The sequence below is a fragment of the Quercus robur genome, chromosome 4, assembly GCF_932294415.1.
Source record: "Quercus robur chromosome 4, dhQueRobu3.1, whole genome shotgun sequence".
In the NCBI taxonomy this organism is placed as follows: domain Eukaryota; kingdom Viridiplantae; phylum Streptophyta; class Magnoliopsida; order Fagales; family Fagaceae; genus Quercus; species Quercus robur.
The window spans coordinates 31613628-31626700 of record NC_065537.1 but is presented as its reverse complement, the minus strand read 5'-3'; positions in this window follow the sequence as shown (position 1 = coordinate 31626700).

Genomic DNA, 13073 nt, shown 5'->3' with positions numbered 1-13073 from the left:
GGGGAAACCAAATACTTAAAAGAGTTTTGGACAGAACCAGGGCACTGTATGGTCCTCGGACAAAAGCCTATGGGGAAACCAACTACTTAAAAAAAAGATTAAAAGAGTTTTGGACAGAACCAAGGCAATGTATGGTCCTCGGACTCAACCCTATGGGGAAACCAACTATTTAAAAGAGTTTTGGACGGAACCAAGGCACGGTATGGTCCTCGGACAAAAGCCTATGGGGAAACCAACTACTTAAAAGAGTTTTGGACAGAACCAAGGCACTGTATGATCCTCGGACTCGGGCCTATTGGGAAAACAACTACTCAAAAGAAAGATTAAAAGAGTTTTGTACAGAACCAAGGCATTGTATGGTCCTCGGACTCGGGCCTATGGGGAAACCAACTACTTAAAAGAGTTTTCGACAGAACCAGGGCACTGTATGGTCCTCGGACAAAAGCCTATGGAAAAACCAACTACTTAAAAAAAAGATTAAAAGAGTTTTGGACAGAACCAAGGCAATGTATGGTCCTCGGATTCGGGCCTATGGGGAAACCAACTACTTAAAAGAGAGATTAAAAAAGTTTTGGACAGAAGCAATGAACTTTTATTCTTCGGACTCAAGCCTACGGGGAAACCAACTACTTAAAAGAGTTTTGGACAGAACCAAGGCAATGTATGGTCCTCAGACTCAAGCCTATGTGGAAACCAACTACTTAAAAGAAAGATTAAAAGAGTTTTGCACAGAACGAAGGCATTGTATCTTCCTCGGACTCGGGCCTATGGGGAAACCAACTACTTAAAAGAGTTTTCGACAGAACCAGGGCACTGTATGGTCCTCGGACAAAAGCCTATGGGGAAACCAACTACTTAAAAAAAAGATTAAAAGAGTTTTGGACAGAACCAAGGCAATGTATGGTCCTCGGACTCAACCCTATGGGGAAACCAACTACTTAAAAGAGTTTTGGACGGAACCAAGGCACCGTACGGTCCTCGGACAAAAGCCTATGGAGAAACCAACTACTTAAAAGAGTTTTGGACAGAACCAAGGCACGGTATGGTCCTCGGACTCGGGCCTATTGGGAAAACAACTACTCAAAAGAAAGATTAAAAGAGTTTTGTACAGAACCAAGGCATTGTATGGTCCTCGGACTCGGGCCTATGGGGAAACCAACTACTTAAAAGAGTTTTCGACAGAACCAGGGCACTGTATGGTCCTCGGACAAAAGCCTATGGAAAAACCAACTACTTAAAAAAAAGATTAAAAGAGTTTTGGACAGAACCAAGGCAATGTATGGTCCTCGGATTCGGGCCTATGGGGAAACCAACTACTCAAAAGAAAGATTAAAAGCGTTTTGTACAGAACCAAGGCATTGTATGGTCCTCGGATTCGGGCCAATGGGGAAACCAACTACTTAAAAGAAAGATTAAAAAAGTTTTGGACAGAAGCAAGGTACTTTATATTCTTCGGACTCAAGCCTACGGGGAAACCAACTACTTAAAAGAGTTTTGGACAGAACCAAGGCACTGTATGATCCTCGGACTCGGGCCTATGGGGAAACCAACTACTTAAAAGAAAGATTAAAAGAGTTTTAGACAGAACTAAGGCATTGTATGGTCGTCGGACTCGGGCCTACGGGGAAACCAGCTACTTAAAAGAGTTTTGGACAGAACCGAGGCACTGTATGGTCCTCAGACTCAAGCCTCTAGGGAAACCAACAACTTAAAAGAGTCTTGGACAGAACCAGGGCACTGTATGGTCCTCGAACTCAAGCCTATGGGGAAATCAACTACTTAAAAGAAACATTTAAAGAATTCTGGACAGAACTAAGGCATTGTATGGTCCTCGAACTCGGTCCTATGGGGAAACCAACTACTTAAAAGAGTTTTGGACAGAACCAAGGCACTGTATTATCCTCGGACTCCGGCCTATGGGGAAACCAACTACTTAAAAGAAAGATTAAAAGAGTTTTGGACAGAACCAAGGCAATGTATGGTCCTCAGACTCAAGCCAATGGGGAAACCAACTACTTAAAAGAGTTTTGGACAGAACCAAGGCACTATATGGTCCTCGGACAAAAGCCTATGTGGAAACCAACTACTTAAAAGACTTTTGGACAGATCTAAGGCACTGTCTGGTCCTCGAACTCAAGCCTATAGGGAAACCAACTACTTAAAAGAAAGATTAAAAGAGTTTGGGACAGAACCAAGGCATTGTATGGTCCTCGGACTCGGGTCTATGGGGAAACCAACTACTTAAAAGAGTTTTGGACAGAACCGAGGCACTATATGGTCCTCGGACTCAAGCCTATGCGGAAATGAACTACTTAAAAGAAAGATTAAAAGAGTTTTGGAAAGAACCAAAGCACTATATGGTCCTCGAACTCAAGCCATTGGGGAAAACAACTACTTAAAAGGGTTTTGGACTGAACCAAGGCACTGTATGGTCCTCGGACTCAAGCCTATGGGGAAACCAACTACTCAAAAGAGTTTTGGACAGAAACAAGGCACTGTATGATCCTCGGACTCGGGCCTATGGGGAAACCAACTACTTAAAAGAAAGATTAAAAGAGTTTTAGACATAACTAAGGCATTGTATGGTCGTCGGACTCGGGCCTATGGGGAAACCAACTACTTAAAAGAGTTTTGGACAGAACCAAGACACTGTATTATCCTCGGACTCTGGCCTATGGGGAAACCAACTACATAAAAGAAAGATTAAAAGAGTTTTAGACAGAACCAAGGCAATGTATGGTCCTCAGACTCAAGCCTTTGGGGAAACCAACTGCTTCAAAGAGTTTTGGACAGAACCAAGGCAATGTATGGTCCTCGGAGTCAAGCCTATTGGGAAACCAACTACTTAAAAGAGTTTTCGACAGAACCAAGGCGCTGTATGGTCCTCAGACTCAAGATTATGGGGAAACCAACTATTTAAAAGAGTTTTGGACAGAATTAAGGAACTGTATGGTCCTCGGACAAAAGCCTATGGGGAAACCAACTACTTAAAAGAGTTTTGGACAGAACTAAGGCACTGTATGATCCTCGGACTCGGGCCTATGGGGAAACCAACTACTTAAAAGAAAGATTAAAAGAGTTTGGGACAGAACCAAGGCATTGTATGGTCCTCGGACTCGGGCCTATGGGGAAACCAACTACTTAAAAGAAAGATTAAAAGAGTTTTGGACAGAACTAAGGCATTGTATGGTCCTCGGACTCGGGCCTATGGGGAAACCAACTACTTAAAAGAGTTTTGGACAGAACCAAGGCACTGTATGGTCCTCGGACTCAAGCCTATGGCGAAACCAACTACTTAAAAGAGATTTGGACAGAACCAAGGCACTGTATGGTCCTCAGACAAAAGCCTATGTGGAAACCAACTACTTAAAAGACTTTTGGACAGATCTAAAGCACTGTCTGGTCCTCGAACTCAAGCCTATAGGGAAACCAACTACTTAAAAGAAAGATTAAAAGAGTTTGGGACAGAATCAAGGCATTGTATGGTCCACGGACTCGGGCCTATGGGGAAACCAACTACTTAAAAGAAAGATTAAAAGAGTTTTGGACAGAACTAAGGCATTGTATGGTCCTCGGACTCGGTCCTATGGGGAAACCAACTACTTAAAAGAGTTTTGGACAGAACCAAGGCACTGTATGGTCCTCGGACTCAAGCCTATGGCGAAACCAACTACTTAAAAGAGATTTGGACAGAACCAAGGCACTGTATGGTCCTCAGACAAAAGCCTATGTGGAAACCAACTACTTAAAAGACTTTTGGACAGATCTAAAGCACTGTCTGGTCCTCGAACTCAAGCCTATAGGGAAACCAACTACTTAAAAGAAAGATTAAAAGAGTTTTGGACAGAACCAAGGCAATGTATGGTCCTCGGATTCGGGCCTATGGGGAAACCAACTACTTAAAAGAGAGATTAAAAAAGTTTTGGACAGAAGCAAGGAACTTTATATTCTTCGGACTCAAGCCTACGGGGAAACCAACTACTTAAAAGAGTTTTGGACAGAACCAAGGCAATGTATGGTCCTCGGACTGAAGCCTATGGCGAAACCAACTACTTAAAAGAGTATTGGACAGAACCAAGGCACTGTATGGTCTTCGGAGAAAAGCCTATGGGGAAATCAACTACTTAAAAGAAAGATTTAAAGAATTCTGGACAAAACTAAGGCATTGTATGGTTCTCGAACTCGGTCCTATGGGGAAACCAACTACTTAAAAGAGTTTTGGACAGAACCAAGGCACTGTATTATCCTCGGACTCCGGCCTATGGGGAAATCAACTACTTAAAAGAAAGATTAAAAGAGTTTTGGACAGAACCAAGGCAATGTATGGTCCTCAGACTCAAGCCTATGGGGAAACCAACTACTTAAAAGAGTTTTGGACAGAACCAAGGCACTGTATGGTCCTCGGACAAAAGCCTATGTGGAAACCAACTACTTAAAAGACTTTTGGACAGATCTAAGGCACTGTCTGGTCCTCGAACTCAAGCCTATAGGGAAACCAACTACTTAAAAGAAAGATTAAAAGAGTTTGGGACAGAACCAAGGCATTGTATGGTCCTCGGACTCGGGCCTATGGGGAAACCAACTACTTAAAAGAGTTTTGGACAGAACCGAGGCACTATATGGTCCTCGGACTCAAGCCTATGCGGAAATGAACTACTTAAAAGAAAGATTAAAAGAGTTTTGGAAAGAACCAAAGCACTATATGGTCCTCGAACTCAAGCCATTGGGGAAAACAACTACTTAAAAGGGTTTTGGACAGAACCAAGGCACTGTATGATCCTCGGAATCGGGCCTATGGGGAAACCAACTACTTAAAAGGAAGATTAAAAGAGTTTTGGACAGAACTAAGGCATTGTATGGTCCTCGGACTCGGGCCTATGGGGAAACCAACTACTTAAAAGAGTTTTGGACAGAACCAAGGCACTGTATGGTCCTCGAACTCAAGCCTATGGGGAAACCAACTACTTAAAAGAGGTTCGGACAGAACCAAGGTACTGTATGGTCCTCGGACAAAAGCCTATGGGGAAACCAACTACTTAAAAGAAAGATTAAAAGAGTTTTAGACAGAACCAAGGCAATGTATGTTCCTCAGACTGAAGCCTATGGGGAAACCAACTACTTAAAAGAGTATTGGACAGAACCAAGGCACTGTATGGTCTTCGGAGAAAAGCCTATGGGGAAACCAACTACTTAAAAGAAAGATTAAAAGAGTTTTGCACAGAACGAAGGCATTGTATGGTCGTCGGACTCGGGCCTATGGGGAAACCAACTACTTAAAAGAGTTTTGGACAGAACCAGGGCACTGTATGGTCCTCGGACAAAAGCCTATGGGGAAACCAACTACTTAAAAAAAAGATTAAAAGAGTTTTGGACAGAACCAAGGCAATGTATGGTCCTCGGACTCAACCCTATGGGGAAACCAACTACTTAAAAGAGTTTTGGACGGAACCAAGGCACCATATGGTCCTCGGACAAAAGCCTATGGGGAAACCAACTACTTAAAAGAGTTTTGGACAGAACCAAGGCACTGTATGATCCTCGGACTCGGGCCTATGGGGAAACCAACTACTTAAAAGAGTTTTGGACGGAACCAAGGCACCATATGGTCCTCGGACAAAAGCCTATGGGGAAACCAACTACTTATAAGAGTTTTGGACAGAACCAAGGCACTGTTTGATCCTCGGACTCGGGCCTATGGGGAAACCAACTACTTAAAAGAAAGATTAAAAGAGTTTTAGACATAACTAAGGCATTGTATGGTCGTCGGACTCGGGCCTATGGGGAAACCAACTACTTAAAAGAGTTTTGGACAGAACCAAGGCACTGTATTATCCTCGGACTCCGGCCTATGGGGAAACCAACTGCATAAAAGAAAGATTAAAAGAGTTTTGGACAGAACCAAGGCAATGTATGGTCCTCAGACTCAAGCCTTTGGGGAAACAAACTGCTTCAAGGAGTTTTGGACAGAACCAAGGCACTGTATGGTCCTCGGACTCAAGCCTATTGGGAAACCAACTACTTAAAAGAGTTTTGGAAAGAACCAAGGCGATGTATGGTCCTCAGACTCAAGCCTATGGGGAAACCAACTATTTAAAAGAGTTTTGGACAGAATTAAGGCACTGTATGGTCCTCGAACAAAAGCCTATGGGGAAACCAACTACTTAAAAGAGTTTTAGACAGAACCAAGGCACTGTATGATCCTCGGACTCGGGCCTATGGGGAAACCAACTACTTAAAAGAAAGATTAAAAGAGTTTTAGACAGAACTAAGGCATTGTATGGTCCTCGGACTCGGTCCTATGGGGAAACCAACTACTTAAAAGAGTTTTGGACAGAACCAAGGCACTGTATGATCCTCGGACTCGGGCCTATGGGGAAACCAACTACATAAAAGAAAGATTAAAAGAGTTTTGGACATAACCAAGGCAATGTATGGTCCTCAGACTCAAGCCTTTGGGAAAACCAACTGCTTCAAAGAGTTTTGGACAGAACCAAGGCACTGTATGGTCCTCTGAGTCAAGCCTATTGGGAAACCAACTACTTAAAAGAGTTTTCGACAGAACCAAGGCGCTGTATGGTCCTCAGACTCAAGCCTATGGGGAAACCAACTGCTTCAAAGAGTTTTGGACAGAACCAAGGCACTGTATGGTCCTCGGAGTCAAGCCTATGGGGAAACCATCTACTTAAAAGAGTTTTGGACAGAACCAAGGCACTGTATGATCCTCGGACTCGGGCCTATGGGGAAACCAACTACTTAAAAGAAAGATTAAAAGAGTTTTAGACAGAACTAAGGCATTGTATGGTCCTCGGACTCGGTCCTATGGGAAAACCAACTACTTAAAAGAGTTTGGGACAGAACCAAGGCATTGTATGGTCCTCGGACTCGGGCCTATGGGGAAACCAACTACTTAAAAGAAAGATTAAAAGAGTTTTGGACAGAACCAAGGCAATGTATGGTCCTCAGACTCAAGCCAATGGGGAAACCAACTACTTAAAACAGTTTTGGACAGAACCAAGGCACTGTATGGTCCTCGGACAAAAGCCTATGGGGAAACCAACTACTTAAAAGAGTTTTGGACAGAACCAAGGCACTGTATGATCCTCGGACTGGGGCCTATGGGGAAACCAACTACTTAAAAGAAAGATTAAAAGAGTTTTAGACAGAACTAAGGCATTGTATGGTCCTCGGACTCGGTCCTATGGGGAAACCAACTACTTAAAAGAGTTTGGGACAGAACCAAGGCATTGTATGGTCCTCGGACTCGGGCCTATGGGGAAACCAACTACTTAAAAGAAAGATTAAAAGAGTTTTGGACAGAACCAAGGCAATGTATGGTCCTCAGACTCAAGCCAATGGGGAAACCAACTACTTAAAAGAGTTTTGGACAGAACCAAGGCACTGTATGGTCCTCGGACAAAAGCCTATGTGGAAACCAACTACTTAAAAGACTTTTGGACAGATCTAAGGCACTGTCTGGTCCTCGAACTCAAGCCTATAGGGAAACCAACTACTTAAAAGAAAGATTCAAAGAGTTTGGGACAGAACCAAGGCATTGTATGGTCCTCGGACTTGGGCCTATGGGGAAACCAACTACTTAAAAGAGTTTTGGACAGAATTAAGGCACTTTATGGTCCTCGAACAAAAGCCTATTGGGAAACCAACTACTTAAAAGAGTTTTGGACAGAACCAAGGCAATGTATGGTCCTCGGACTCAACCCTATGGGGAAACCAACTACTTAAAAGAGTTTTGGACGGAACCAAGGCACCATATGGTCCTCGGACAAAAGCCTATGGGGAAACCAACTACTTAAAAGAGTTTTGGACAGAACCAAGGCACTGTATGATCCTCGGACTTGGGCCTATGGGGAAACCAACTACTTAAAAGAGTTTTGGACGGAACCAAGGCACCATATGGTCCTCGGACAAAAGCCTATGGGGAAACCAACTACTTAAAAGAGTTTTGGACAGAACCAAGGCACTGTTTGATCCTCGGACTCGGGCCTATGGGGAAACCAACTACTTAAAAGAAAGATTAAAAGAGTTTTAGACATAACTAAGGCATTGTATGGTCGTCGGACTCGGGCCTATGGGGAAACCAACTACTTAAAAGAGTTTTGGACAGAACCAAGGCACTGTATTATCCTCGGACTCCGGCCTATGGGGAAACCAACTACATAAAAGAAAGATTAAAAGAGTTTTGGACAGAACCAAGGCAATGTATGGTCCTCAGACTCAAGCCTTTGGGGAAACAAACTGCTTCAAGGAGTTTTGGACAGAACCAAGGCACTGTATGGTCCTCGGACTCAAGCCTATTGGGAAACCAACTACTTAAAAGAGTTTTGGAAAGAACCAAGGCGCTGTATGGTCCTTAGACTCAAGCCTATGGGGAAACCAACTATTTAAAAGAGTTTTGGACAGAATTAAGGCACTGTATGGTCCTCGAACAAAAGCCTATGGGGAAACCAACTACTTAAAAGAGTTTTGGACAGAACCAAGGCACTGTATGATCCTCGGACTCGGGCCTATGGGGAAACCAACTACTTAAAAGAAAGATTAAAAGAGTTTTAGACAGAACTAAGGCATTGTATGGTCCTCGGACTCGGTCCTATGGGGAAACCAACTACTTAAAAGAGTTTTGGACAGAACCAAGGCACTGTATTATCCTCGGACTCCGGCCTATGGGGAAACCAACTACTTAAAAGAAAGATTAAAAGAGTTTTGGACAGAACCAAGGCAATGTATGGTCCTCAGACTCAAGCCTATGGGGAAACCAACTACTTAAAAGAGTTTTGGACAGAACAAAGGCACTGTATGGTCCTCGGACAAAAGCCTATGTGGAAACCAACTACTTAAAAGACTTTTGGACAGATCTAAGGCACTGTCTGGTCCTCGAACTCAAGCCTATAGGGAAACCAACTACTTAAAAGAAAGATTAAAAGAGTTTGGGACAGAACCAAGGCATTGTATGGTCCTCGGACTCGGGCCTATGGGGAAACCAACTACTTAAAAGAGTTTTGGACAGAACCAAGGCACTATATGGTCCTCGGACTCAAGCCTACGCGGAAACCAACTACTTAAAAGAAAGATTAAAAGAGATTTGGAAAGAACCAAAGCACTATATGGTCCTCGGACTCAAGCCATTGGGGAAAACAACTACGTAAAAGGGTTTTGGACAGAACCAAAGCACTGTATGATCCTCGGACTCGGGCCTATGGGGAAACCAACTACTTAAAAGGAAGATTAAAAGAGTTTTGGACAGAACTAAGGCATTGTATGGTCCTCGGACTCGGGCCTATGGGGAAACCAACTACTTAAAAGAGTATTGGACAGAACCAAGGCACTGTATGATCCTCGGACTCGGGCCTATGGGGAAACCAACTACTTAAAAGAAAGATTAAAAGAGTTTTAGACATAACTAAGGCATTGTATGGTCGTCGGACTCGGGCCTATGGGGAAACCAACAACTTAAAAGAGTTTTGGACAGAACCAAGGCACTGTATTATCCTCGGACTCCGGCCTATGGGGAAACCAACTACATAAAAGAAAGATTAAAAGAGTTTTGGACATTACCAAGGCAATGTATGGTCCTCAGACTCAAGCCTTTGGGAAAACCAACTGCTTCAAAGAGTTTTGGACAGAACCAAGGCACTGTATGGTCCTCTGAGTCAAGCCTATTGGGAAACCAACTACTTAAAAGAGTTTTCGACAGAACCAAGGCGCTGTATGGTCCGCAGACTCAAGCCTATGGGGAAACCAACTGCTTCAAAGAGTTTTGGACAGAACCAAGGCACTGTATGGTCCTCGGAGTCAAGCCTATGGGGAAACCATCTACTTAAAAGAGTTTTGGACAGAACCAAGGCACTGTATGATCCTCGGACTCGGGCCTATGGGGAAACCAACTACTTAAAAGAAAGATTAAAAGAGTTTTAGACAGAACTAAGGCATTGTATGGTCCTCGGACTCGGTCCTATGGGGAAACCAACTACTTAAAAGAGTTTGGGACAGAACCAAGGCATTGTATGGTCCTCGGACTCGGGCCTATGGGGAAACCAACTACTTAAAAGAAAGATTAAAAGAGTTTTGGACAGAACCAAGGCAATGTATGGTCCTCAGACTCAAGCCAATGGGGAAACCAACTACTTAAAACAGTTTTGGACAGAACCAAGGCACTGTATGGTCCTCGGACAAAAGCCTATGGGGAAACCAACTACTTAAAAGAGTTTTGGACAGAACCAAGGCACTGTATGATCCTCGGACTCGGGCCTATGGGGAAACCAACTACTTAATAGAAAGATTAAAAGAGTTTTAGACAGAACTAAGGCATTGTATGGTCCTCGGACTCGGTCCTATGGGGAAACCAACTACTTAAAAGAGTTTGGGACAGAACCAAGGCATTGTATGGTCCTCGGACTCGGGCCTATGGGGAAACCAACTACTTAAAAGAAAGATTAAAAGAGTTTTGGACAGAACCAAGGCAATGTATGGTCCTCAGACTCAAGCCAATGGGGAAACCAACTACTTAAAAGAGTTTTGGACAGAACCAAGGCACTGTATGGTCCTCGGACAAAAGCCTATGTGGAAACCAACTACTTCAAAGACTTTTGGACAGATCTAAGGCACTGTCTGGTCCTCGAACTCAAGCCTATAGGGAAACCAACTACTTAAAAGAAAGATTCAAAGAGTTTGGGACAGAACCAAGGCATTGTATGGTCCTCGGACTTGGGCCTATGGGGAAACCAACTACTTAAAAGAGTTTTGGACAGAACCAAGGCACTGTATGATCCTCGGACTCGGGCCTATGGGGAAACCAACTACTTAAAAGAAAGATTAAAAGAGTTTTAGACAGAACTAAGGCATTGTATGGTCCTCGGACTCGGTCCTATGGGGAAACCAACTACTTAAAAGAGTTTGGGACAGAACCAAGGCATTGTATGGTCCTCGGACTCGGGCCTATGGGGAAACCAACTACTTAAAAGAAAGATTAAAAGAGTTTTGGACAGAACCAAGGCAATGTATGGTCCTCAGACTCAAGCCAATGGGGAAACCAACTACTTAAAAGAGTTTTGGACAGAACCAAGGCACTGTATGGTCCTCGGACAAAAGCCTATGTGGAAACCAACTACTTAAAAGACTTTTGGACAGATCTAAGGCACTGTCTGGTCCTCGAACTCAAGCCTATAGGGAAACCAACTACTTAAAAGAAAGATTCAAAGAGTTTGGGACAGAACCAAGGCATTGTATGGTCCTCGGACTTGGGCCTATGGGGAAACCAACTACTTAAAAGAGTTTTGGACAGAATTAAGGCACTGTATGGTCCTCGAACAAAAGCCTATTGGGAAACCAACTACTTAAAAGAGTTTTGGACAGAACCAAGGCAATGTATGGTCCTCGGACTCAACCCTATGGGGAAACCAACTACTTAAAAGAGTTTTGGACGGAACCAAGGCACCATATGGTCCTCGGACAAAAGCCTATGGGGAAACCAACTACTTAAAAGAGTTTTGGACAGAACCAAGGCACTGTATGATCCTCGGACTCGGGCCTATGGGGAAACCAACTACTTAAAAGAAAGATTAAAAGAGTTTTAGACAGAACTAAGGCATTGTATGGTCCTCGGACTCGGTCCTATGGGGAAACCAACTACTTAAAAGAGTTTGGGACAGAACCAAGGCATTGTATGGTCCTCGGACTCGGGCCTATGGGGAAACCAACTACTTAAAAGAAAGATTAAAAGAGTTTTGGACAGAACCAAGGCAATGTATGGTCCTCAGACTCAAGCCAATGGGGAAACCAACTACTTAAAACAGTTTTGGACAGAACCAAGGCACTGTATGGTCCTCGGACAAAAGCCTATGGGGAAACCAACTACTTAAAAGAGTTTTGGACAGAACCAAGGCACTGTATGATCCTCGGACTCGGGCCTATGGGGAAACCAACTACTTAATAGAAAGATTAAAAGAGTTTTAGACAGAACTAAGGCATTGTATGGTCCTCGGACTCGGTCCTATGGGGAAACCAACTACTTAAAAGAGTTTGGGACAGAACCAAGGCATTGTATGGTCCTCGGACTCGGGCCTATGGGGAAACCAACTACTTAAAAGAAAGATTAAAAGAGTTTTGGACAGAACCAAGGCAATGTATGGTCCTCAGACTCAAGCCAATGGGGAAACCAACTACTTAAAAGAGTTTTGGACAGAACCAAGGCACTGTATGGTCCTCGGACAAAAGCCTATGTGGAAACCAACTACTTAAAAGACTTTTGGACAGATCTAAGGCACTGTCTGGTCCTCGAACTCAAGCCTATAGGGAAACCAACTACTTAAAAGAAAGATTCAAAGAGTTTGGGACAGAACCAAGGCATTGTATGGTCCTCGGACTCGGGCCTATGGGGAAACCAACTACTTAAAAGAGTTTTGGACAGAACCAAGGCACTGTATGATCCTCGGACTCGGGCCTATGGGGAAACCAACTACTTAAAAGAAAGATTAAAAGAGTTTTAGACAGAACTAAGGCATTGTATGGTCCTCGGACTCGGTCCTATGGGGAAACCAACTACTTAAAAGAGTTTGGGACAGAACCAAGGCATTGTATGGTCCTCGGACTCGGGCCTATGGGGAAACCAACTACTTAAAAGAAAGATTAAAAGAGTTTTGGACAGAACCAAGGCAATGTATGGTCCTCAGACTCAAGCCAATGGGGAAACCAACTACTTAAAAGAGTTTTGGACAGAACCAAGGCACTGTATGGTCCTCGGACAAAAGCCTATGTGGAAACCAACTACTTAAAAGACTTTTGGACAGATCTAAGGCACTGTCTGGTCCTCGAACTCTAGCCTATAGGGAAACCAACTACTTAAAAGAAAGATTCAAAGAGTTTGGGACAGAACCAAGGCATTGTATGGTCCTCGGACTTGGGCCTATGGGGAAACCAACTACTTAAAAGAGTTTTGGACAGAATTAAGGCACTGTATGGTCCTCGAACAAAAGCCTATTGGGAAACCAACTACTTAAAAGAGTTTTGGACAGAACCAAGGCAATGTATGGTCCTCGGACTCAACCCTATGGGGAAACCAA